Genomic DNA, 27,188 nt, shown 5'->3' with positions numbered 1-27,188 from the left:
AGAAACCTGACTCCAATGAATGTCTATAGGCCTGTTTCCACTGAACGCGATTTTTCTGATGCAGATTCCCCATAGGCATTCATTGGAGTCAGTTTTCTGCATGCAGAATCTGCGTGTAGTGGAAACAGGCCCTCACACTTGAACAAAAACTTGTGATGGCTGCGAAACAATAGAGTATGGCTTAATGGATTCTCGGGAGATGGGAGCTCTGACATTTTTCATTTAGACTTTCCCTTTCACACATGACAGAATTCCGTTTTCCGTTTTTTGCGAATTGGCATTCGCCACAGATCAAATGCAAGTCGGTGGCATCCCATTTAACATGCGTTGTTGTGCAAATTCTCGCATCCGAATTTTGTGCAGAGAAAAGCGGCCAACAATGTACGCTTTTTCCCACAGCAGATATGGTAATAGCTTTCGACTACAACTTCATGTAAATCAACTTCTTTGGCGTGCATAGATGCATGGGAATGCAAAAATGTACATAAAAACGCAAACAGGAAAAAAAAGAAAAAAAATCGAATGTAAAAACGCAGAATCACTAATGTGGAAAAACATGAAAAAACGCAGACGGAAAGGCTCAGTTCACACGGAGGCTTGCCAGGCAGTAAACGTCGGCCTTGGTGCCCCTTGTTTAAGCACTCCCATTGAAATGACCAGGCAGCACTGGTATTGTCGTTTACTGCCATTTACTATCGTTTGAACAAACGCTGCGTTTTGAGCCCTATTTTTCCTTATTTTTTATAGTCATTTCAAAAGGAATCTGGAAGCAACAGGCTGCTTCCAGGGTGGTATACCGCTGTGCCTTCATGTCCTCCTGCAGCATCTATTTAACTTTCAGCACTGGTGAATTGGGCACAGGGTGAGCTGAAAGACGAGTAAATTCTTCTATAGTAAAAGGATATGAGCGCTCGACAGATCTCTCTCAAGGTGCTGACAGCATCAACCAGGGTCCTAATATTCCAATGTTGGGGCCTTCACCATACTAAACACAAATCCTAACCACCTCCACATCCACTACAATTGGATCCCAATTCCCACAGACAGTGTAATGTTAACATAAACAGTTTTTACAGTCCTCGTATCAAAGTCCCAATCCACAATGTCTATATCCAGCCAGATCAATATATCTTCAACAGGTCATCAGTTGAACTCCCTTTAGGGGACAACCATTATGCTCACCAAATTCCGATGCCAATTGCAACAGTTGGCGTATAGCGTATGCGGCCCAGCCAGTATAACTTCTCCCGCCTCCTTTGTTCTTCAATGATATCCCATACGTACATGTAAAGAAACAAGCCCATATAAATAAACACTCCTTCAAACCTATGATCATTTCAGTGCATGCTTTTCACCCTTCTCTTTTTATATCTAGGGTTATACTGGGGGCAGCCATTAGCAATTCCTCCATTGCTAGACACCATCTACTCCACCAGTTTGCCGGAAAAATCCCGGCAATTTGAAAGGAATGGAGGGGTTACTCCAATAAATGTAAAATATTTTATATTTGTCATCATGCAGCTGAAAAAAGGGTGCTATTTATTATTATAATTTAGAAAATAGATTTTATTTCTGAAATCTTGTATTTTTAATTTGGGTCCACTTTAATAGTCGGTGGTTCGTTTTTTGTAACGATCGTCGTTGGTAAAGATCGGGGAACGATCGTTACAAACGACTATAGTCGCATGTGTGTACGCACCTTAAGTGTCCCTCATAGGGTCTCACAATCTAATCCCTAGTAATAGTCATACGTTTATATATGTATAGTCATGTGTCTTCATGTGTCTATATTGTTTAGTGTATGTATTTTAGTCTAAGGCCAATTCAGGGGGAAAGCCAATTAACTTATCTGTATGCTTTTGAGGTGTGGGGGGAAACCGGAGTGCCTGGAGAAAACCCACACAGACACGGGGAGAACATACAAACTCCTTGCAGATAGTGCCTGGCTTGGATTCAAACTAGAGACCCAGCAATGCAAGGCAAGAGTGCTAACCACTACGCCACAGATTTTTCCTGAGATTTTTGTTTACAGTGCCACCTGCTGGTTTGAAAGGCATACTTTATAAGAAAAAAACAGTATCTTGCTCTACTGTACTGATGTAGCAAGCAACACTGAAAAATTCCAGAAGCTGAGACTGCTGACCTGGAGACTAAAAATGAAAGAGTGACCTGGCTGCTGTACAACATAGGGAATTGTTAGGATAATTCACCACGCCACTTCCAGACATCCACCACTGTGTGTCTTTATTGTGGAAATATGCTGCCACTTCCTGTGTTCAGTGACCTCATCCGTAAGAAAGGAAGTGAAAAAAATAGACAGCAGTATCAACCTCAAACATAATCTAATCTAATCTTTGAAAAGCCCTCAGAAGGGCTCTTGGCGTGAACCAGGCCTAAAGAAAAAAGCGCTGTTAGGCCTGGAACCCACTGAAAACCGCAAACGCAAAACGCAACCGCTAGCGTTTTGTCTGAGCGGTTTGCAAGCGGATTCATGCGCGTTTTTGGTCGTGTTTTGCAACATTGTATTTTTTTCCCCAGCGGGTGCCTAGCGTTTTGCGTTTTGCGTTTTTATCCTGATTGGTCCTGTGAATTATTTTTCATTTTGTTACAGTGTGCTTAACCGCAAAACGCTAGCAAAACCGCTCAGTTTAGGTTTTGCTGAGCGTTTCTGCTACCGTTTCAATACTTTACATTGAAGCGCTAACGCTCCCAAAATGCTGCAGGTCCTGCGTTTGCGTTTCTGGGAAACGCAAACGCTCCTGTGGAAGTTGCCCCATCCATTAACATTAGCCCAGCGTTTTGGCAAACTGCTAGCGTATCGCAGTGCTGCCAAAACGCTGCCAAAAGCGCTCCTGTGGGTTCCAGCCCTTACTGTCTATTTCGTTATCACAGATGGCACACCTCACATCCTGTTCATGGTTGGACAGTGACCATGAATAGGGATGATCAATAATATGCAAATTATGCAAGGATTATGCAGGATTATGTACATTTTTATGCAAATATATGCAGTTTGAAAATGAACCAATCAAGTCCCAACCAGGCTTAAATTGATTGGTCCATTTTCAAGCTGCATATACTTGCATAAAATTTACATAATCCTGCATGAACTCGAAAATATTTGCATCTCATTTATCATTCCTAACCATGAAAACAGGACCGGAAATGCAAAGAGATCTCTTCAATCAAAACCCAAATGGAAATTACAACATTATAGAGGCTGAAAAGGGGTGGTCATGCACACCTATTAATGGCCCTAATAAGGTTTGCACTTGATCCTTAGGGCAACACTGCGGGCAACATGCATTATACAGACATGTCGCTCAGGTATACCCGAGAGGCATGCACTGTTTCTATGGAGATGGGAGGAGGGATGAAGGGGCGTTGCACCATGCAGCGGCATTGCCACAACCCGCCACTGGCTCGGCATCCGTCTATTAGCCCTGGCAGTCTAAGATGACAAAGGTGGGGGTGGTCACTGAGTTCAGAGCACTGTAGAAAAAAAGAACGTCACAGCAGTTTTGCCAATGGATGGGGCAGAGTTTCAGACCTCTAATAGTTTACAGGTGAGCGGGTGAGTTATTGCAGCTGACACCCACCGATCCTTGCAGCTCTAACACAGAGCGTTACATTAACACTTAATAAAATTATTCTTATCCCCTTCCGGACTGCCTAACGCCGATAGGGGCCGGGAAGGTGGCAGCCCCTGCACCGCCTAACGTCAAGTGCTGGGGCGGGGTTTTGCAGGCGATTGTGCGCATCCCCTCTCGAGTCATCTGTTTACCATCGGCAATCGATGCTAGGAGACTGTTATTGTACAGCGATGCGATCTATGGCAGCGCTGTACTAGGGACAGCCGTGTCACTCGGCTGTCCCCTAAGGGAGGCTCACAGAGCGATCGGATCTCATAAGCTTATGCCTGTGGTCCTGAAGTGGTTAAGTGACCTTAGGGGTCACCTGTATACATGCTAGATTCTTGGCCAAGACAGCTCCAAATGGTCTTGTTTCACCTAGTGTGTGTACAAGACTCAAGCGTAGTCCACCCTGTCTAAAGGTTTTCTCAATTATTTTTGGTCCATTTTACTAATCCTCATTGTTAACTATGGACTTATGTGATCTTTAACACATAGCCAGGACGGGATTTACATCAGAGGAGCCTATAGGCACCCTAGACTTCGCCCTCCATTAACCTGCAAACCCCTGCAGAACAGCACCGTAAGTGTGCTGGCTGTCCCAGCTGTCACTTCTCCAGGGCCGGTTCAAGGGACACTGGGGCCCTTGGGCAAACTTAAGTTGGGGGCCCCCTTGCCTCCAATAACGCAGACTCCCTGCCCCCCCTCCCCCCCCCCCCCCCCGAAAATAAGCCTCTAGGCAACGTTGTCACCTCGACCCCCCCCCCCAGACCATAAACAAGCCCCCACACTGACCTGATCGCAATACTCCTCGCTGCCAGCCTACCGATCATCTTTGCTCCATGCAGACACCAGCCGAATCCCCCCAGATCATGCCGCCCATAAAACTACATGTGCAGCCTCGGCCCGGGGAAGCCTACTTCCCACCCCCTGGTTAGCTTCCTTCTGTGCATGGATTCCCCGATGCCCCTGCTTGGCTTTTGGCTGTATTCTATTTAACATGTCTCGGTGCTGCTCGGACAAGTCAAATACAATATACAAATTTAGCTACAAGCCACGCAGGGGCCTCGGGGACTCCGTGCACAGAAGGAAGCTAACCAGGGGTGGGGAGTAGGTTTCCTTGGCTGCACAAGTAGTTGTACGGGTGGCATGATCTTGGGGGATTCGGCTGGTGTGGGGCAAAGATGCGCGGCAGGCTGCTGGGAGTAGTATTGCAATCAGGTCAGTCCTAACGATCAGGGCAGCTATGGGGAGCAGTCAGGGGAGCAGATCTGGCAGGGTTCGGCGGTACGGGGCCCGTGCAATGGTCGGGGCCCTGGGGCAGTTGACCCCTTTGCCTCAATAAAAGCACCGGCTCTGCACTTCTCCCTTACTTCCCTTGCCCGTCATAACTACAGGTGTCCGTGTCTCTGAGCATTAGGTAGCCAGAGGTACCCTCAGTATAAAAGTAGTTAAAGGTGCCTCCGACTGAAGGGAGATCTCCTCAGTGGAATAGCAAGAGCAGGGTGAGTAACCTCTCATTTACACTCCACTCGGGACTCAGTTTAGGAAAGCTGGGGGAGGTGAGTGAGCCACCTTTACATCATCAGGTGCCTGTAGGCACGTGCATACAGTGCCTTAAGGTAAATCCGGTACAGCACATAGCAGTGACTTAAAAATGCTTGGAAGTCAAATCAACAGATCAAAAATAATAATTTTTTGAGATTATTTCAATTTTCCTTATCCAGGAGGCTTGGTCGCAGGACCTCCTCAGCCAGCAGGCGTGGTCGTAGGACCTCCTCAGCCGGAAGGCGTGGTCGCAGGACCTCCTCAGCCAGGAGGCGTGGTCGCAGGACCTCCTCAGCCAGGAGGCGTTGTCGCAGGACCTACTCAGCCGGAAGGCGTGGTCGCAGGACCTCCTCAGCCAGGAGCCGTGGTCGCAGGACCTCCTCAGCCAGGAGGCGTGGTCGCAGGACCTCCTCAGCCGGAAGGCGTGGTCGCAGGACCTCCTCAGCCAGGAGGCGTGGTCGCAGGACCTCCTCAGCCAGGAGGCGTGGTCGCAAGACCTCCTCAGCCGGAAGGCGTGGTTGCAGGACCTCAGAAAGAGGGCGTGATCGTAGAAGAGAGAGACGAATGACCAGCTGTGAACAAAATTCCATCACTTTTACAGCGGAAAGGGCGGGGGATTACAAGTACAAGCATATCTCCCAACTTTTTGAGGTAAGAAAGAGGGACACTTAAGCCACGCCCCCTACACACCCCTAGCCATGCATACCATAAAGATTTCATAAGAAAAATATGATGGTTTATAATTCAAACAATAATGGTCCTTTTCCTAGTTTATTTTCCTTCATATGAACATTTGAAAATAAGAACTAGATCAATTTAAAGAATGGGAATAAAGTTTAGAGTCAATTAAACACATTTTTTTTTAGGAGAAAAATACATATACTTACACAGATTTGTACATGAGTCCTGAAAGCGGGACAAATGATGGAGAAAGAGGGACAGGGTTCCCTAAGAAGGGGGAGGGACAGTTGGGAGCTATGCACTAGCAGCAAGTAAAACTTCCTATTATAGTCGCTAGCTAGACCATCCCAGTATAAAATGTAACATTTGCCCCTTGGCCCATAGCTCTGTAGCTACACCACTGTCTGTATATAAATCTCTGCCTCAGGCTTGTTTCCCTGGGAATGCACGAATCTTCTGGCAACACTCAGAGAAGGGTGGCAAGGGCTATGGTAATCTGTCCACTGTCACTTGACATCAGCCCCGGGAATGTCTCATCTGATGTAAATAAACACCACAGATTCTCTTTGTAATGTGGCGGGAAGGAAGCACACAGCACTCAGCCACTGATGGAAAGATCTAACTATTTATGTAGCACTCCTCTCTTATATTAAACAAATCTATACGTCAGGAGGGAGAACAGAGAGCTCAGGAGCGATTACATGTACGTCCCGGGTGCAGGGCGATCATATGAAAGCCCAGGGTGGGAGGTGACTGTGTGTTCCCCCAGGATGCTGTGTGGCTGTCCGTGCATGTAGGGTGTGGGGCTTGTGTAAGCCAGGGTAAGGAGTCAATGTATATGTCCAAGGGGTGGGGCGATTGTCTGTACAACTGGCAGAGATGGATAAAGATGTAATGGGGTCCTGGGCAAAGAAGTTGATTTGGGGGCCTCTTGTGGTCTTTTTAATAAGCTGAAATGGAGGGAGGTCAGAGAAGGTGGCTGGTGGACCCCTTGATAACCACTAGGCCCTAGGCACTTGCCTAGGTTGCCTGGTGGCTGATTCTGTTCTGACAACTGACACAACGGGGACAGAGGACACAGTGAGACACAAGAGGTACAAGGGGGCATAATCCATAAGATGCCCCTTCACAATGGATGCACCAGGTTTAGTGTATATATTTTTCCCCTTGGTTTTTGTCCTCTAAACCTAGGGGTGTCTTATGGTCAGGAGCGTCTTATAGTCCAAAAAATACGGTAAGCACAGGGAGGGTGGTGATTGTGTATAACCAAGTGTGTGGTATCATTGTAGTTACACACACACAGTGAGGAGTCATTGATCATAAACCCATGGAGCTGTGTGATTGCCGATACACACTGGGTGATTGGCTATTGTATGTAGAAACAGGGTGCGGGTGATTTGACTGTATGTGAGCCCACAGTGTGAGGGGGCTGTACGTACACCCAGGACAAGTTACGCACAAACAGCGCTGGAAATATGGGTGCCACTGGTGCCACCATAGGCCATAATGTGAATTACGGCTATAGCGGTGCTCACTGTAATTTGGGTGCCATCAAAAGACAGTTATCTACGCAAAGAGTTAAATTCCCGGCATTCGGCATCGGGGCTGAAAGCTTTAGTAGCTCCTTTATAGCAAAACATTCAAATGTGTTCCATCCTTTTGTGAGAGCACAAGTGGCTTCTGGTTCAAGCAAGGTGGCATGCATCCGGTATATATTGCTGGAAAACACTGTCCGACGTCTGTACAAGAAGGTAGCCTAGGCACTGTCTCCTGTGACTGCTTTATTCTGCAATAACGCCACAGTTTTTACATAAACATATTCAGCATGTACATAAAGTCCAAACCTGAGGTTGATGAGCGTGCCTGGATGATTGGGGTTCAGGTGACCAGTGGGTGAGGGACGGCACAACAGGGGCAATGGCGGTGAGTTCGGGCTTCAAAAGTCAGCTCCCAAAAACAGAGCAATTTGGCTTCCAGCAATAGCTGGAAACCTAATGGCATCGTACCCCCACTGTACGGCGCCTTGGAGGTAGAATAGTAAATAACGCCACAGGACTTTTGCCGGGTTTTCAGCTTCATCACGTGCCCAAATTTCCCTGCGCCTTAATTACATGTATGCCACCCAGGCTATGAGGTGGTGGAGTATACACCCAGTCTGCATGTGATGACTGGGGGTTTGGTTGATGGTGTGCCCAAGATGTATCGTACGGAAACCCCGCTTCACTGTGTCTAGGTATAAAAAGTCAGATCTTTATTTAAACACTACATAAACACTCATGCACAAGATAGCGCACACATGTCAGAGCAGGTGTAGCTCCTTGTCCCGCTTTCTATGTAAATACATAGATTTTTCTACTAAAAAATGTGTATGATTGACTCCAAACTTTATTCCCAACTTTAAATGGATATATTACTAATTTTCAAATGTTAATATGAAGGAAAATTAACCAGGATAGAAAGGACCAGTGTGGTTTACAAAACAACATATTCTTCTTATGAAATATTTATGGTATTCATGACTAGGGGTGTGTGTCGAGGGTGTGATCAGGGGTGTGGCAGAGGCGTGGCTTAATTGTCCCTCTTTCTCATCTCAAAAAGTTGGGAGGTTTGATACTGACCTCCATGACTTAATCAGAGAGCAGATGCTTTACCACAGAATAGCATACATCTCCTTCCAGGTGCAATAGGAACAGCAGGATGGCTACTCACCACTGGTGCGGTTCAGCATAGCCATACTATACTATATGGTGCCACTCCGCCTTAGCGTGAAGCAGAATTAAATCTCAGAGATCCGAACGAGTTTCAGGGCGCTGGATCTTTAAAAATCTTCCCCTTCAGGTTATTATTCTGCAAACTGTGTATACAGGCGTCACTAAGTGTTACAATAAAGTTGTTTATGCTAAACACAATTTACAGCAAACACCCTGTCTGGGGGGGGGGTCCCTGGCCTTAAGTAACACTGTGCAGTGCGGAATGAACAGGCAGCTTCTATTCCTTGTGATGGCTGGAAATTTCCGCGCAGTGTCTAACAGGGAGGAGGAGGTGACGCCGGTGACACGTGCCACTGACACAGAACAGGGATGCCCCGGGGCACGACAGGTTCACAAGTGACGCCAGCCATGGTGATCTCACCCTACCAACAACGAGTGACTGTGATATCTGCCAGCAGCCTGGAGAACCGGTCGCCAGATCCTCCAAGAGATGCACCTCCTATCCGCCCAGGCCACCCGGGCCAAGCACAGAAACCACTGCTACAAGAAATAGCTGCATCTACGCAAACAGGGCCGGATTTGTACTTTTTACTGCCCAAGGCCCACAATCACCAGCTGCCCCCAGATCAACAGCATCCTTAACTGCCCACCAACACGGCATTAAAGGCTTCTCTGAGGACAGTTAGTGACATGATGGCAAGTATTAGATTGTAAGCTCCTTGGAGAGCAGCACATTCAGAGAGCGGCAGGCAGTTCAGAGATCACAGTGGGCCAGATTTATCAAAGCATTACCGACAGTTTTTATCTTCTTAAACTGTTCTAAGGAGCAGAGCAACTGTTCTGCATGATAATAAGAAACTTCTCAAATCCTATGTAATAGCGGCAGTTTAGCGTGGATTTCTAGAGCTGCACTACAGTTAAGAAAAGTGCAAATCCATTCCTAAACTGCCACAGATTAAGAAGTGCTTAATAGCAGTTCTTCAGAAACTGCAGTAGTGCAGGCTAGGTGTGATTTGTGAAGTGCTCCTCCCCCTGCTGAATCCTGTGAAGCTGTTCTGTGCTTAACCCTTCCAGTGCTGGGCATTGATGCAATACAGCACATGTATTGGTTACCTCGGCAACAGCAATTTCCCTCACACACTGCACTGCCTGAGAGACCTTCCTCCTATTCCTAAAAAATTAAGAAGGAATCTGCACTATTTAGTGATTTCTTAGGATGTCTGAGGCAATTCTGCATGGATTTCTAAAAACCTATTAATATTTTGTCTCAGACACTCTTGATAAATATCCCCTTGTAAGTGTCTGTTCGCTGCCCCTTCATTCCCCAACAGTGACAGATCCAGCTGTTGGTTGCCTCCCACCGCTACGTGCAAAGTCTGTGTAGCAGGACGAATGCTCGGCAGCCTGTTACTGCCACCCTGCTGCCCACAGCCCGCCCCTTGCTTTCCTGGTGCCGTAGGCCATTGCCTTTGTGGCCTTGCCTAAAATCCGGCCATGTATGCAAAACTGAACTATAACTCTATGAGCGATCGATCAGTTTCTCAACAGGTTTTAAAAGTAGTTGCTTAGGATTCATAGTTACATGGCTGGTTGGGTTGAAAATAGGCATTTGTCCATCAACGGTCTAACAGGTTGAGCACACCAAAGTCTATCTACTGTATATGTGGCCAGCTGATGTCTAACTGGGCGGGCGATAGGATTAGATTGTCAGCTCCGCATCCGGAGATTGAGGGAAGCCAAGCCCAGAGAGGATGACGGCCTTAGAACAACAACAGAAAGTAGAGACCAACTGCATTTGGCTGGGTCCTATTTCATGTTGAGTGTAATTTGCCTTTTTAAACCAGAAGGTATTTGCGATAATTCAGTTTTAAGTGAGCAACTATGGTTTCCCACAATGCATCACCACTAAATATGCAAATCATCTCTTCATGCCCCAGAAAGCCAGGCTACACATCCAGAACTGCTGTGAACTTAAAGCTTACACATATTACAGAGCCACAACATACCAGTGTTGCCAACCTTTCACGTTATTTTTTACTGACAAATACCTAAAAATTTACTGACAAAGAATTTTTTGTGACAAAATCGACAAAAAATGGGCGTGGTCACGCAACATAATGTGGGCATGGTCGTGGGTGGGGCCAAATATACATCATTTTAGTATTGCTGTAAAAGGTCTGCCAGGGAAGTTTGAGCTCTGCCATAGTGTTTCCCCCCCTTCCCCCAAAATACATGTAATTTTACAGCATTTCACCAAAAATCCACGTAATCTGGCAGAGGTTCTTCCAAAATACAGATAATATGGCAGTGGTTCCCAAAAAATAGATGTAATCTGGCAGCAGCGATTCCCCCAACATACACATAATCTGGCAGCAGTTCGCCAAAATACATTTAATCTGACAGCAGTGGTTCCCCAAAAACAGGTAGCCCCAGGTCTATAGGTGTCCCCAGAATAGGTGGCCAGGGGTATAGATGTCCCCAGAACAGGTAGCCAGGGGGAGAGATGTCTCCAGAACAGGTAGCCAGGGGTATATGTAGGCAGGGGTACAGGGCCGGTTCTAGACTGGCACATATGAGGCGGCAGTCAAATGGGTAGGGGGCAACATGTTCGAGGAAACTTTGCGCGCCGCGGCGACAAAAGTGGGCATGGCAAGTAAATGCACATGAGAGACAGCATTTCCCCACTAAATGTACATAAGAGACAGCGTTTCACCAGTAATTGCACATAAGAGACAGGCTTTCACCAGTAAATGCACATAAGAGACAGCCTTTCACCAGTAAATGCATGTAATGACAGACAGCCTTTCACCAGTAAATGCACGTAATGAGAGACAGCTTTTCACCAGTAAATGCATGTAATGAGAGACAGCTTTTCACCAGTAAATGCATGTAATAAGAGACAGCTTTTCACCAGTAAATACACATAATAAGAGACAGCTTTTCACCAGTAAATGCACATAATAAGAGACAGCTTTTCACCAGTAAATACACATAATAAGAGACAGCTTTTCACCAGTAAATGCACATAATAAGAGACAGCTTTTCACCAGTAAATGCACATAATGGCAAACAGCCAGTGTCCTCAGTATATGTAGCCAGCAGATATATGTGCCCAGTATATGTAGCCAGAGGTATATGTCCCCAGTATATGTAGGCAGGGGTATATGTGCCCAATATATGTAGCCAGAGGACCTGTGCCAAGTATATGTAGCCAGGGGGTATATGTGCCCAGTATATGTAGCCAGGGGGTATATGTGCCCAGTATATGTAGTCAGGGGGTATATGTGCCCAGTATATGTAGCCAGGGGTCATGTACCCAGTATATGTAGTCGGGTATATGTCCCCAGTATATGTAGTCAGGGTTATATGTCCCCAGTATATGTAGTCAGGGTTATATGTCCCCAGTATATGTAGTCAGGGTTATATGTCCCCAGTATATGTAGTCAGAGTTATATGTGCCCAGTATATGTAGTCAGGGTTATATGTGCCCAGTATATGTAGTCAGGGTTATATGTGCCCAGTATATGTAGTCAGGGTTATATGTGCCCAGTATATGTAGTCAGGTGACCCCCCAGCAGGAGGACAGCAGCGCAGTGAAGGGAGAGCTGTGGCATCAGCGGTGGAGAAGGGGGGCAATATCCCCCCCTTCTCTCACCTTAGTGCTCTCCCTCCCTCGCTGCCCCCTCCTGAACTAGTGCTGACTGAGTGGCTTGCAGGCGGCAGCGGGCGGGACTTACCTTCCTTCTTGTCGCCGGCGCGGGATCATTTGCCGCTACTCTGGTCTGGTTCAGATCAGAGCAGCAGAACTTCCGGCGCTTGGAGCGAGACAGAAGGTAAGTCCCGCCCGCTGCCAAACGCCACCACTCAGTCAGCACTAGTTCAGGAGGGGGCAGCGAGGGAGGGAGAGCACTAAGGTGAGAGAAGGGAGGGGGGGATAATGCCCTCCTTCTCCACCGCTGCCCACAGCTCTCCCTCCACTGCGCTGCTGTCCTCCTGCAACAGAGCGGACGCTGCTGAATTCCTTACGGAATTCACGGGCAGCTTATTTAGTATCAAAATTTACGGGCTGCCCGTAAATTTACGGGCGGTTGGCAACACTGCAACATACTGGTAGTGTCAAAAGAATTACCTAAACTGCAGTATAGTAAAGCAACCACAAGATGTCAGTGTCTGAACAATGATGTGATGATCTCTACGGTATTGTGATTTCCTTTATTAAAGAGACTCTGAAGTGAATAAAATTTGCCATTTTTACCTTGTTATTCGCTTCAGTAGTGTCATCAGAAGTAAACTGCCGCATCCCCGCTGCAAAACGAGGGGTTTGGACCCCTGAATCCACGGGAAAAGATCCACGACCAACTTGGTCGTGGATTTTGCTGCGCTGAGAGGCAGAGCTTTCAGCTGTAGCTCTGCCTCTCCTGACGTCAATCGCCACAAGGATCTCTGCCTCTCCCCGCCCCTCTCTATGAAGGAAAACTGAGAGTGGCAAGGAGAGGCGGCGATCTGCCGTGATTGACAGCAGTAGAAGCAGAGCTGAAGCTGAAAGCACTGCCCCTTCCAGGAAATGCCGGCCAGATTGCCCTCCGGGGATTTTGGCGCTCGTTTTGCGGCGGGGATGCGGCGGTTTACTTCTGATGAGAGTACTGAAGCAAATTATAAGGTAAAATGTCAAATTTCTTTCGCTTCAGTCTCTCTTTAAGGGCTCGTTCCCACTGTTGCGACGCGATTTCGGCCGCATTCCGACGCTTGTAAAAACGCATGCGGATGCGTTTCCACATGCGTTTTTACCCGCGATTTCGCATGCGATTTCGCATGGCAGGGTGCCATGCGAAATTAACCATGACACTGCCAGGGCTAAATAAAATTGAAAAAGGTGCGAAATCGCACGCGAAATCGCGGGTAAAAACGCATGTAACAAACGCATGCGTTTTTACTATTAAATACATTAGCGGCGATTCGCACGGATTCCCGACGCAGGCGAAATCGTTGGCTCTTTTGTGCGTTTTTTTCACGCTGAAAAAAACGCACCTCAACAACGCTACAGTGGAAACAAGCCCATCCACTTGTATTACATGTGCGGATCTGCATGCGTTGGACGCATGCAGATTCGCGATAGTGGAAACGAGCCCTAAAGGGGCACTTTGACCATCAGGGAATGCAGCTTACTTAGAAGAGAGAGGAACACAAAATTAAAGGGGCACTGTGGCGAAAAATTGTAAAATTTAAATGTACAAACATAAACAAATAAGAAGTATGTTTTTTCCAGAGTAAAATGAGCCATAAATTACTTTTCTCCTTTGTTGTTGTCACTTACAGTAGCTAGTAGAAATCTGACAGAAGCGGTTTTGGACTAGTCCATCTCTTCATGGGGGGATTCTCAGGGATTTATTTATTTTCAAAAGCACTTAGTGAATGGCAGTTGCTCTGTCCAACTGCCAAAAAACTGTGTAGCGAGCACGGAAGCTGGCCAGCATCATTGTTTATATCCTTTTTAGGGAATATCTTTATAAAGAATAAAAGCCTTGCTGAGAATGAAGAGATGGACTAGTCCAAAACCTGTCGGTACTGTCAGATTTCTCCTACCTACTGTAAGTGACAGCAACATAGGAGAAAAGTAATTTATGGCTCATTTTACTCTGGAAAAAATATACTTCTTATTTGTCTAAGTTTGCACATATTTTAAATTTTACAATTTTTCGCCACAGTGCCCCTTTAATTTTGTGTTCCTCTCTCTTCTAAGTAAGCTGCATTTCCTGATGGTGGTGTATGATTTAGGGCCTGTTTCCAATACACGCAGATTGGATGCAGAAAAACTGACTCCAATGAATGCCTATGGGAAAATCTGCATCAGAAAAATCACATTTAGTGGAAACAGGCCCATAGGCATTCATTGGAGTCAGTTTTTCTGCATCCATTTTGCCATACCTCCCAACTTTTTGAGATGAGAAAGAGGGACACTTTAGCCACACCCCTGATCACGCCCACATCACGCCCCTAGTCATGCATACCATAAAGATTTCATAAGAAACATATGTTGTTTTATAATTCAAACCACACTGGTCCTTTCTATCCTGGTTCATTTTCCTTCATAATAACATTTTAAAATTAGTAATATATCAATTTAAAGGATGCGAATAAAGTTTAGAGTCAATCAAACACATTTTTTAGTAGAGAAATATATATATTTATATAGAAAGAGGGACAAAGTCCTGAAAGAGGGACAAATGAGGGAGAAAGAGGGACAGAGGGACAGGGCTCCCAAAAGAGGGACAGTTGGGAGCTATGCATTTTGCATCCATTCTGCGTGTAGTGGAAACAGACCCTTCATCTCTGCACGTTTTCTTCAGTTAAAAAGAGTTCTAACTTGTTATACTGGGTGCCTCTCTGCGTATACAGACCACTCTGCTCAAACACATCACACACCTGTAATGATAAGCTATAGACTTGCTATAGAACAGCTGCGGCAGAGGAATACCGAGCGGGTGGCGACACAAAGGGAACTGGAGCAACAAATGAAAAACTGATGCCAGCGTAACAGCTGATACATTTGAAATGGAAAAGGGATCAGTTTTCACAGGATCAGTCTTTTACTATGTTAGTGACATGTGACTATGGTAGGGAATAAATTGTGAGCTCCTCCGAAGGACAGTCAATGACATCATTTGTTCAGTGCTTTCCGTGAAACTCTGGAAAATGTCAGCATGACAAAAAAACAATGACTTTGCGGACTTTGCTAGAGGAAGCACAAAGGATTCTGGGAGGATTTTCATAGCGAACGATGGATGTGAATATTCAGGAAATATAACAGACTCACAGGAACTAAATATAAGAATAGCGACTTTAATGCCCGGGACGGAGGCTGCTGGATGCTGATAGATTAGAGTGGCCACATCTGGGGGACGGTGATAGTGGCTGCGCTTAGTTACCACCAGTGTCGCGTCACTTCCTCACTGCTGTCTCGTCTGTGATAATATGATACATCCAAGAGATCAGCTACAGACGCAAACCCCCCACACTGCCAACGTCTCACCTCCTCACAACAATGGCTCTGAGTGTAGACGGGGCAGAGAATCTCCCAACAGTCGCCCCTTCATCTCTACAAATATATCTCTTTAAAGTGGACCCGAACTCTCCCACAGGACAGAAGGAAAACAGAGAAATGCCTCCTGTATGTATTTAGAGAGTTTAGCCTGTCTAATTCCTCCTCATTTGTGTTTAATCACATGTTGTAATTTGATCTCTCCCTGTGTCACATGACTGCCATGGCAGATAAGCAGATCAGCTCATTTGAAAGCACAGGATGTTAACAATATGTCTGCTTCCATGAAAGGATTTGCAGGATTTGTATCAGCTGTAACAAATACATGTTTTTCTTTAAAAGTTATTATTCTGTTGCTGATCTTTTAGAGCAAAGAGGAAGTTCTGAGTTCAGGTTCACTTTAAAAATAGGCTCCATTTATAAAGCACATTTACCATTTATCCAAATCTAGATGGCTTCTTTCCCCCTCATCAATTCCCAATCACCATATATGAAATGTTATTTCAATGGGCTGGTGCCACCAGAGCAGTTTGTTTTTTCTCCAAACGCAAACTCGGGTCCTAGTGCAAGCAAGTAAGATTCTCCGGGCACCAGAAGGATTTGCAAGTCACCTTTAATAAACTCCCAACACCTTCATAGATACATGCAACAAATCTAAAGGTGGCCATACATGGTACAATTTTTCAATTAGATAATTTAGTTCGATTATTCCGTTAGATCGAATATAAAGATATTTCCAGCATGTCCAATCATTTTTCCCGAAAAAACGGGATAATCGTTCGAATTTCTTGATCGAAAAAATAAACATTTTCAACTTTCATTCAATTCGATCATTTAGATCGAATAAACGGGAAAATCGAACGTTTTTATTGTACCGTGTATGGCCACCATAAGCCTTACAGCTGTTTCACAGGATAACCTGCTTCTTCAGAGGCAGAAGATACAAAAGAAGATACTTTTGTATCTTATGCCTCTGAAGAAGCAGGTTTATCCTGTGAAACCGCTGTAAGGATTTGTTGCATGTATCTATGAAGGTGTTGGGAGTTTATTAAAGGTGACTTGCAAATCCATCTGGTGCCCGGAGAATCTTACTTGCCTGCACTTGGATATAATACTTACTGGAGGCACAGTGGATATTGCACCTGCAGCTCCTGACCTGCCAAGTCAGCATCTAGTGCCGATCTTTCTTCTCTTCCCTGCAATAGCAAACTCGAGTCCTGCAGCATTTTTGCAGATTTCTGAGACGTTTCTGCCTCAATGTAAAGTATAGGAAAGTGGAAAATCGCTCAAATAAACGCAAGATCAGAGCGGGTTTCCAAGCGTTTTTGTTACAGAAGCTGTTCAGTAACAGCTTTACTGTAACAAAATATAAAATTGGCTACACAAAAATGCTCTAAACATGCCTAGAATCACTCTGAAAAACCTCTTCAAAAATCGCTAGCGTTTGCGAATCCACTAGTGTTTTTTGGGGTGCACTGGCCCTTTCTACTATCTCAAAAAGCTCTTCAGAAAATCTGCAGATCGTGGGCTAGTTCTAGAGTCTCAATAAAGTAACCAATGCGATAATTTCAAAGTGCACTGAGTAAGGGCTCTGCCTCTGTGATGTTTTTATTGTTACAGTGTCTCTTTAAGCTACAAAACAAAGCAGTTATAGTGACCCTTTGAACTTTCCTGCAGTAAAACCTTATCTCAAGCTATCTCTCATTGTTTCTCGGCTGTTCAAGTGCTTCAGAAAACAGGACTGTCTTCTGCTCAGAGGGTCAAATAGCTCAAAGAAAATATTTTGCATAGATAACTGAAGGTTTTTTTTAATGCTAAGTACAGACTTTAGACTATAGTCGTTCATAACATCAGTTAACGATCGTTCGGTGGACAATCAAGGAAGAATTTTTAGCAAACAATCATTAAATATATAGAAAACAAAGTGTGATATGTGCTCCCCTCAAATGATCAATATTCCTAATGATTAAATGCAACACTGCCTAGATTGTTCGCTGCACTATGCGAGTGGTAATTGACCCCCTATGCCTATATATTTGTACTAATTAGTATAGCACTCAACACATTGTCTTCAACAAAGTTAGTGTAGTACAGCTAAGAAATAGAACATTAACAGCAAAGAAAAGAGTCTCATATTGTTTTCCAGAACCAGAAGAGTTATGTTAAGAACGGACTTTAGACTACTATTGTTCGTAACAACAGATAATTAGCAGACAAACGACCATTCGCCGACTGCAAGGCTAAGTTCTTAATTGAACTACCTTGACAACTGACTTTATGTTCAAACGACCGATCATGAACGATTGTTGCGCGTGCATTCGAAAGTGACATCAAAGTTTGTTGGGTGATGGATTCTGCACATGCACAAACGATCGTTATCTAACGACATCTATACACACTTTTGTTTTGTAAAGATCGTTGTTCAATTTATCCAGTTTCAACTCAAAATTTCCACTTACAGATATCGTTCGTTCGTCGTTAGTTATATTTAATAATTATATTTGTACGAACTAGTATAGCGCTCAACACCTGTCAGTGATCAGTAAACAGAGTACAGACAAAAAACAGAAGCAATTCAAATCCGAATCAAAACAGTCCGACATAAAAAGTCCACAATGCTAGTGTATCTCCTGATTCAATCCTGAGAGATAATACAAGGTACCCTCACCAGATCCAAATGCTGACTGGTTACGATCAGCAGAAACAGCTTGAAAGCACATGTAATCCTCACGATCTCTGATGCTTCTTCCTAATAGTAGCTCAAAAAAGACATAAGGGGGTACACATAGCATAATCCAGTTTCTTTTCTGCTGATCGTAACCAATAGCATTTGGATCTGGTGAGGGTACCTTGTATTATCTCTCAGGATTGAATCAGGAGATACACGAGCATTGTGGACTTTTTATGTCGGACTGTTTTGATTTGGATTTGAATTGCTTCTGTTTTTTGTCTGTACTCTGTTTACTGATCACTGACAGGTGTTGAGCGCTATACTAGTTCGTACAAATATGATCATTAAATATAACTAACGACGAACGAACGATATCGGTAAGTGGAAATTTTGAGTTGAAACGGGATAAATTGAACAACGATCTTTACAAAACAAAAGTGTGTATAGATGTCGTTAGATAACGATCGTTTGTGCATGTGCAGAATCCATCAACCAACAAACTTTGATGTCACTTTCGAATGCACGCGCAACAATCGTTCATGATCGGTCGTTTGAACATAAAGTCAGTTGTCAAGGTAGTTCAATTAAGAACTTAGCCTTGCAGTCGGCGAATGGTCGTTTGTCTGCTAATTACCTGTTGTTACGAACAATAGTAGTCTAAAGTCTGTTCTTAACATAACTCTTCCGGTTCTGGAAAACAATATGAGACTCTTTTCTTTGCTGTTAATGTTCTATTTCTTAGCTGTACCACACATACAATTCATTATCTCAGAAGTTTATTTTCACTTCAGTTGTCCTTTAAGTAATTGGGACTAAATTTGTTGAAGACAATCCTGACACTACCAGCTGGAGGATGAGTTGTCTAATTTTGCTGATAGTGAACCCACACAGGGCAAACCGACCATTGTCAGTGTCACCGTCCAGTGACATCACACCAGCGCCCGTGACACAGAGAGAGGCATCAGAGCTTCGATATTCCAACCTTCGTGTTTATCTACTGAGCGCTCCTCTGCCAGGAAGGGAGGATGGGGGAGTGAGCGTGTGCAATGCCAAACAAGGACGACAAGTTACAAAGTTGCACAAGATCAACGCGGACAGTCATGACACAAAGAGCCAATTGTTTATCCTAATGAAAATAAACTCGATTGTGATACCCAAAACAAGATGTAGAGTCGAGAGATCCTGAGAAACAACTCTGATGGAAGGTTCACAACTTCCTAGAACTGCTTGGAATAATAGTTATATCAATAATAATAAATATAACAACAATGTTAGACTGTGGGGAGGACATTAGAGTGTAAGCTCCTCTGGCACAGAGACTGAGGAGAATGAATCAGACATCTCTGTACAGCACTGCGGAATATGTCAAAACTACAGGGTGGGCCATTTATATGGATACACCTTAATAAAATGGGAATGGTTGGTGATATTAACTTCCTGTTTGTGGCACATTAGTATATGTGAGGGGGAAACTTTTCAAGATGGGCGGCCATTTTGAAGTCGCCCATTTTGAATCCAACTTTTGTTTTTTAAATAGGAAGAGGGTCATGTGACATCAAAATTATTGGGAATTTCACAAGAAAAACAATGGTGTGCTTGGTTTTAACATAACTTTATTCTTTCATGAGTTATTTACACGTTTCTGACCACTTATGTGGTGGTGCACCATCTTGGGTGTATGGGGCAGAGCAGTAGCAGGAGGGATTGCCCCAGTCAGAGAAGCAGTCTGGAATTGTCATGGAGATGGGGGCGGGGCTTTTACTCCGATTCTGAGTGGTGTTTAGTGATATTTAATGAAGAGCTGATTCAGAGCCGTAAGAGCTGGCTCTTTAATGGGAGCCTATTCAGAAGAGTCGATTCTCTGAAAAGAGCCGGAATTCCCATCACTACTCTGGAGCAGAAACTTCCCTTCTCCCGGGCTGTGTTGCTGTCTTGTGCGGGGGCGGGGCTCCAACACGGACACATCACATTCTTCTCTCTGTGACTGCATCTGTCCCCTGGCTGTCTCGCTCCAGTGTCTGTGTGCAGCCAGTGACACAGGTCGGGGGCATAAGCTGGCTGGCCGCTGGCTCCTGGTTTGACTGGCGTGGGGCGGAGTTAAAGGCTGGGCCACACGGAATAAACACTTTACCTGTGTGGCTACTGAGAAGAAGGGGCACGGCTTTAAAGAAGGAGCCTGGCAGAGAAGAGCAGTATTGATTGCTGTATTGGCTTGGGAGAAGTGGAGGTGGAGGCACTGCTGAGCACATGGTAGCGTGCCGAGCACCGGGGACTGAGTCGGGAGGTAATATAATATAAAAAAAAAACATGGTCACAGTAGCAGCGGCGGGGAAATGCGCCTCACCACCTCATGGCGCACCAGGCAACCGCCTATACTTGCCTGGTGGGTGAGACGCCCCTGCCTGACAGCGGTGATGACATTGGAGTGTAAGCTCCTCCGGTGCAGAGACTGATGGGAATGGATGTGATCCCTGTACAGTGCTGTGGAATGTCAGAGCTATTAAATGTATAATAATCCAGTGTGTACCTGTGGCGGGGACATTAGAGTATAAGCTCCTCTGTTGCAGAGACTGATGGGAATGGATCAGCGATTTCTGTACAGCACTGTGGAATATGTCAGAACTATATAAATGCATGATAAATAATAAAAATAATAACAGTGTGTGACTGTGGTGAGGACATTAGGATGTAAGCTCCTCTGGTCCAGAGCCCGGTGTGAATGATTGTACAGCGCTGTGGAATACGTCACAGCTATATAAATGTGTAATAATCATAGCAGTGTGTGTTTGTGGTGAGTACAGTAGAGTGTAAGCTCCTCTGGTGCAGAGACTGATGGGAATGCCCCAGCATTGGCCGTACAGCACTATACCTCAGACAGCGTATAATCAGTACTATATGGTAATGAGGCTCTTGGGCTGAGCTGGGATTGGGTCAGGAGAGGTGGAAAGTTTGGCTCGTCTGGCTCCAGAGCTGAGGCCTAGCCGTGGGGGGGGGGGAGGGGGTGACACATGGATCTGGATCTTGTCTGCTGACGTATGACGCCAAGCCACAGAGAGCACTTAAAATATCTCATTAACAGGCTGCACGGCTTCGCCTGACATTTCATACGCTTTAATTCTGCTAAACATTCTCTCCCGTAAAGATTTCAGCTCCGCTCATCTGGGTGACAATGTTTTGGGAGTCGTACATCTCTCCGAATCACAATTCTCGTAGTTATTTGAAACAGCAAACAAGGGCGGCCCTGTGATGAGACACATATGGTTCAGCATATCCCGCCAGCCGCTATGTGACTTGAGCCACTTCCCTACCCTGGTCCTTTTCACAGCTCTGCTCAGTTCTGGTTGCTTTGGCAATAACTTTATAAATAATTATCACAATTAAATGATCTATATATTGTTTTATTCAGGACAAATTAAGCTTTTTGTGGCTGATATTTGTTTCAAACATTATAGCTTTTATATAAATAGCATCAGCACTGCGTAATATGTTGGCGCTTTATAAATACAATAAATACAATAAATAAATCTATTGTACATTAAACCCACACATTTTATTTGTCTATCTGTCCTGTTTATTTGAACAGTTCATTTGTTGTAATATGTATTAGTAACACATTGTATATACCCTACTCTCTTGCTATCTGTATGCTCCTGGAATGTTTGTTTTTACACTTGTTTACACATTAATCCTGCCATTGAATTCCCTGGTAAGAGAGGGGTTTGCTGTCATTTCTATACAACTGTGTAGCATTGTTATCAGCTCAGAGATAAATAAACAGTGTTATCTAGCATTTTTTAGGGAGGGAGGTGCAGAGACTTATTTTCACGTCATGGGGCAGGAAGTGGTTAAAGAGAAACCGTAACCAAGAATTGAACGTCATCCTAATCAGTAGCAGATACCCCCTTTCCCATGAGAAATCTATTACTTTCTCAAATGGATCATCAGAGGGCTCTGTATGGCTGATATTGTGGTGAAACCCCTCCCACAGTGTGATGTCAGGACCTTGGTCCTGACATCACACTGTGGGAGCCTTGTTGCATTGTGGGAAATAAAAGCTGTTTCCAACTGCCAAAAAAGCAAGCAGCAGCTACTTCCACTGACATCACTTGGCAACAGTAAAAATGTCACCATGTCACCATTTTTGGGGGGTTGTCTTCAATGTGCTTTTAAAGGAAGTGTTTTAAACTTCTTATAACAGTTTATACGATACTGTAATATTTAGCAACAAAAATATGTAATAACAAAAAGTGATATATTATGTACATGATGAAGACAACGCTGTTTGTATCTCTGAAACATTGTAACCTGATTCAGTTGTAAGCAGGGGTCTGTCTATATTGGCAAATTATTAAAAGCATATAAAATAAAAAAATTGAGAAAGAGAATGATGCGGTCTCATAATACTGGACTCAGGGCTTTGGAATGATCGCCTGCACTTTTCCAAGCCAACCCCCAGGAGGTATGACCTTACCTCAGGCCCACCACCCCCTGTACTTTTATTCATTTCTTGGCACTCAAACTCTCAATTCTGCACATCTGCCCACATCTGAATTGTGAATTTTAATTGGGACATTACAGTGAATAAACAGCCCCCCCCCCCCCCCCTACATATCAGGCTGGCAGAAGAACCCTGTTAGGCACACAAGGTTCTGGCTCACCGGCTCAGAGGCTGTGTGATGGGCGATGCGCTGTCTAGTCCCTCCTGGTAGACGCACTGGATGAGTTCAGCAGGAAGTTTTTGTGTGGGAAAGTTCTCCAATAGAAAGGAAAATGTTCCCAGATGTTTTGAAGATGCATGAAATCCACAGTCTGTGGAATGAACAGCAACAACCAAGGAAACGAGACAGGGAGGCAGAGAGACTGTACAACACTGAATACTGCTACCAGGAGGAGGCATTTGTACGCATGGGAGGACTGGCCAGGGGGGAAGGGGGGAGATTTCCTCACAATTATTGATTTAGGGCTGGTACATTGCCTGGTGCATTCATATTTTTGTATAAGGTGAACCACTAGGCTGGCTGAGGGAAATAAACCCCCAATTACAGAGCAATTAGAGGGCGGGAAAGCTGGTAAATATACACAGCATGATGCAGAGCAGAGGCTTGCCTGCAGGGTCCATGGGAAAAAAATCTGTCTGGTCTTTCACCATTGTTAAAATGACTACATGTGCACAGCTACATAAGGTATTGTCTAGGTTGAAAAGTTTTCGACAGTCCCTAGACTCCAGAAGAGCTGCTTGCAAACAGTCTCTAGACTCCACTGCTGGTAGAGGAACGATGAATGCAATGGAAACCCCGGCCGTTGTAACTCAAAATGTATTACATGCCCCCTGGTGCCAGTGCATTTATACTATACCTGTCACCCTATCTCTGAGTGTTCTTGCTGTATTTCCCACATGACTACTGGCATTTAGCACATGCAGCACGTGTGTGATGTCTGGGCTGCCGTGAAAACGGCCTCTAGTTTGTGTTTTCCCTCCAGGCCAAAAGGTCCCAGTCCTCCCCTGTTTGTACGGCACGGAATACAACCGTAAGGGCTATTCCAGTGGGAAGTACTGTGCAGTGCTGAATTTTACTTACAATAGGAGGTGCTGTACAATGCTCAACAGCACAAGCAGTACGGGGACTGTTTGGTACTTTTAAATACTGAGCAACACTACCAACAGGAGACACTGTACACCAGGGGTCCCCAAACTTTTATGGTCAAGGGCCGGGTCAACATACTTCAGACTGCTGGGGGGCCGAAACATGCATAAAATGATGTTGAAAAACATTACATGGATTCTAGGTATTGATTCCCCCCAATAATGGCCGGAGGAGGACTCCCAGCAGCAGCCTTTCAGTCATGCGGCGCACAAAGAACGTCTTAGTGTACCAGACAGTGAAGCATACCCAGGTGACAACCTACTGTTCAACTGGACAGCAGTATCACCTGATGCAGAATTGGATTGGAAGCCAGCAAATGGCTGCTCGCTGGCTTCTACAGTATGTGGATGGGTGGTGCCAGCACTGCTATTCTATATGTGGGCCATCAATATTGAACCACTTAAGGACCGCCTAACGCCGATAGGCAGCGGCGGGTTTAAGTGGTTATTACATGGAAACGGCCGCTCGTTCGAGCGGCCTTTCCATGTCAGTTAACGGAGACTGTCTCCGTGAACAGTGTGCGAGCCGCCGATCGCGGTTCGCACACCTAATGTAAACACGCGGGGAAGAAATCCCCGCTGTTTACATCAATACGGCGCTGCTGCCCAGCAGCGCCGTAGGCAGATCGGCGATCCCCGGCCTCTGATTGGCCGGGGATCGCCGTCATTTGATAGGCTGAAGCCTATCCTACAATGCTCGCACGCCTAATGTAAACACGCGGGGAAGAAATCCCCGCTGTTTACATCAATACGGCGCTGCTGTCCAGCAGCGCCGTAAGGCAGATCGGCGATCCCCGGCCTCTGATTGGCCGGGGATCGCCGTCATTTGATAGGCTGAAGCCTATCCTACAATGCGCAGGACGGATATCCGTCCTGCGCAGCTGAATGAGGGAGAGGGAGGTAAGGGGAAGGAGGGAGCGCCGAAAACGCTGCGGTGGGGGGCTTTGAAGAGCCCCCCCGCTCGACCACATGGAGCGGCGGTGATCAGACCCCCCCAGCAGCTCATCCCCCTAGTGGGGAAAAAAGGGGGGAAGTCTGATTGCCCTGCCGTGCACACGATCTGCGCTGCGGGCTGGAGAGCCCACGCAGCGCAGATCTGTAATAACAGCCCCGGTCCTTAAGTGGTTAAAGGTGCAGTGAGCTGAATACTACTACTAGTAAGAGCTGATGCACAATGCTGAACACTACTACCAGTAGGAGCTGCTGTACAACACTGAAAGCAACTACCAGTAGGAGCTGCTGTACAAAAATGAAAGCTACTACCACTAGGAGCTGCGGTACAACACTGAAAGCTACTACCAGTAGGAGCTGCTGTACAAAACTAAAAAGCTACTACCAGTTGGAGCTGCGGTACAACACTGAAAGCTACTACCAGTAGGAGCTGCTGTACAACACTGAAAGCTACTACCAGTAGGAGCTGCTGTACAACACTGAAAGCTACTACCAGTAGGAGCTGCGGTACAACACTGAAAGCTACTACCAGTAGGAGCTGCTGTACAACACTGAAAGCTACTACCAGTAGGAGCTGCTGTACAACACTGAAAGCTACTACCAGTATGAGCCGCTGAACAACACTGAAAGCTACTACCAGTAGGAGCTGCTGTACAACACTGAAAGCTACTACCAGTAGGAGCTGCTGTACAACACTGAAAGCTACTACCAGTAGGAGCCGCTGTACAACACTGAAAGCTACTACCAGTAGGAGCAGCTGTACAACACTGAAAGCTACTACCAGTAGGAGCCGCTGTACAACGCTGAAAGCTACTACCAGTAGGAGCTGCTGTACAACACTGAAAGCTACTACCAGTAGGAGCTGCTGTACAACACTGAAAGCTACTACCAGTAGAAGCTGCTGTACAACACTGAAAGCTACTACCAGTAGGAGCCGCTGTACAACACTGAAAGCTACTACCAGTAGGAGCTGCTGTACAACACTAAAAGCTACTACCAATAGGAGCTGCTGTACAATGCTGAAAGTTACTACCAGTAGGAGCTGCTGTACAACGCTGAAAGGTACTACTGGTAGGAGCTGCTGTACAACACTAAAAGCTACTACCAGTAGGAGCTACTGTACAACGCTGAAAGTTACTACCAGTAGGAGCTGCTGTACAACGTTGAAAGGTACTACTGGTAGGAGCTGCTGTACAACACTAAAAGCTACTACCAGTAGGAGCTGCTGTACAACACTGAAAGTGACTACCAGTAGGAGCTGCTGTACAACACTGAACACTACTACCAGTAGGAGACACCAAAAGGAGACATGTGAAACACTGAACACTACAGCCAGTGGGAAGATTTGTAACCTATCGGATGGATCATGTGAGGAATTGAGGGTAAATCTCACCGTTGGCAGCAATTGAACTCTGACCAAAATTTTGCTACCCCAAAATTAAAACTTTGACAAACGACTGACTGTTACCTTACAAAGCAATTATCTTACACATTCCGCCAGCAACCCCTGACCCCCGTTATCCCCCATTAGGCAGAAGGGTCATTTTGGATAACTGTTCTTAGTAAAGCCGCTGCCTTTTGCAGATGGTCTCAGTTATGGTGGCCATAAACTAATCGCTATGATTCATACTGTCCACAGTGTGATGGTATTCCTCGGGGGCAAGGTTACCTCACACCGTTCTCTGCATGCAAATCTGACTGAACCTGAGTAACGTTACTATCAAATCAGACACTACAACTCCCTATAAAGTAAAAAACTACTGACAAAAACAAGGACTCTTTTTGAAGAAAAACTGACCTCCAAAAAACTAAAAAAAACACCCCTTATCCTGGGCCTACGCTTTATTACTCAATAAGACTACAGAACTATTAAGCTATAAAAAAAATGGAATGATATGTTAGGCAAAAACATTTCTAAACAGCAATGAGTTTCCTTACTTCTTAACCACCCTAGCATTACAGACGAGCTCAGCTCGTCCATGAACGCTGGAGTGCATAGCTCCGGCTAGGAGCGGTCTTTTTTAACAATTTAAATAATAAAAAAAAAACATGTAGCTAGCACTTTGCTAGCTACATGTTGTATCCGATCGCCGCCGTCATGCTGTCATGTCAGATCGTCGCCATGGGGACGACAGAAGCCCACACAGGAAATCACGTTCATTGCGGGATCACGGACGTGTAAGTATCGCCGGGGAAAAAAAAAGGTAGACGGGGGAGCCGATCCAATGGGGGAAGTCATGTAGCTAGCACTAGGCTAGCTAGATGACAGAAAAAAAAAATATTGAAAAAAATCCACCCGCGGCCCCATGAC

The 27,188-nt window shown here is 45.3% G+C and overlaps 1 protein-coding gene across 10 annotated transcripts in view; it reads right to left on the bottom strand.

The window, feature by feature from the left end:
- PDE3A (phosphodiesterase 3A) overlaps positions 1-27,188 on the bottom strand; it is a 454,279-nt gene that overhangs the window by 309,149 nt on the left and 117,942 nt on the right. The window contains exon 2 of one of the 10 annotated variants that reach the window (XM_068278008.1): positions 1,183-1,261. The exons of the other annotated variants lie outside the window; for them this stretch is intronic. The gene's annotated coding sequence lies outside the window, so the exon portion shown is untranslated. The remainder of the gene's footprint in view (positions 1-1,182; positions 1,262-27,188) is intronic. 10 annotated transcript variants of the gene reach the window in all.

The sequence above is a fragment of the Hyperolius riggenbachi genome, chromosome 3 (genome assembly GCF_040937935.1).
Source record: "Hyperolius riggenbachi isolate aHypRig1 chromosome 3, aHypRig1.pri, whole genome shotgun sequence".
In the NCBI taxonomy this organism is placed as follows: domain Eukaryota; kingdom Metazoa; phylum Chordata; class Amphibia; order Anura; family Hyperoliidae; genus Hyperolius; species Hyperolius riggenbachi.
This window is presented reverse-complemented; position numbering and strand designations above follow the sequence as displayed.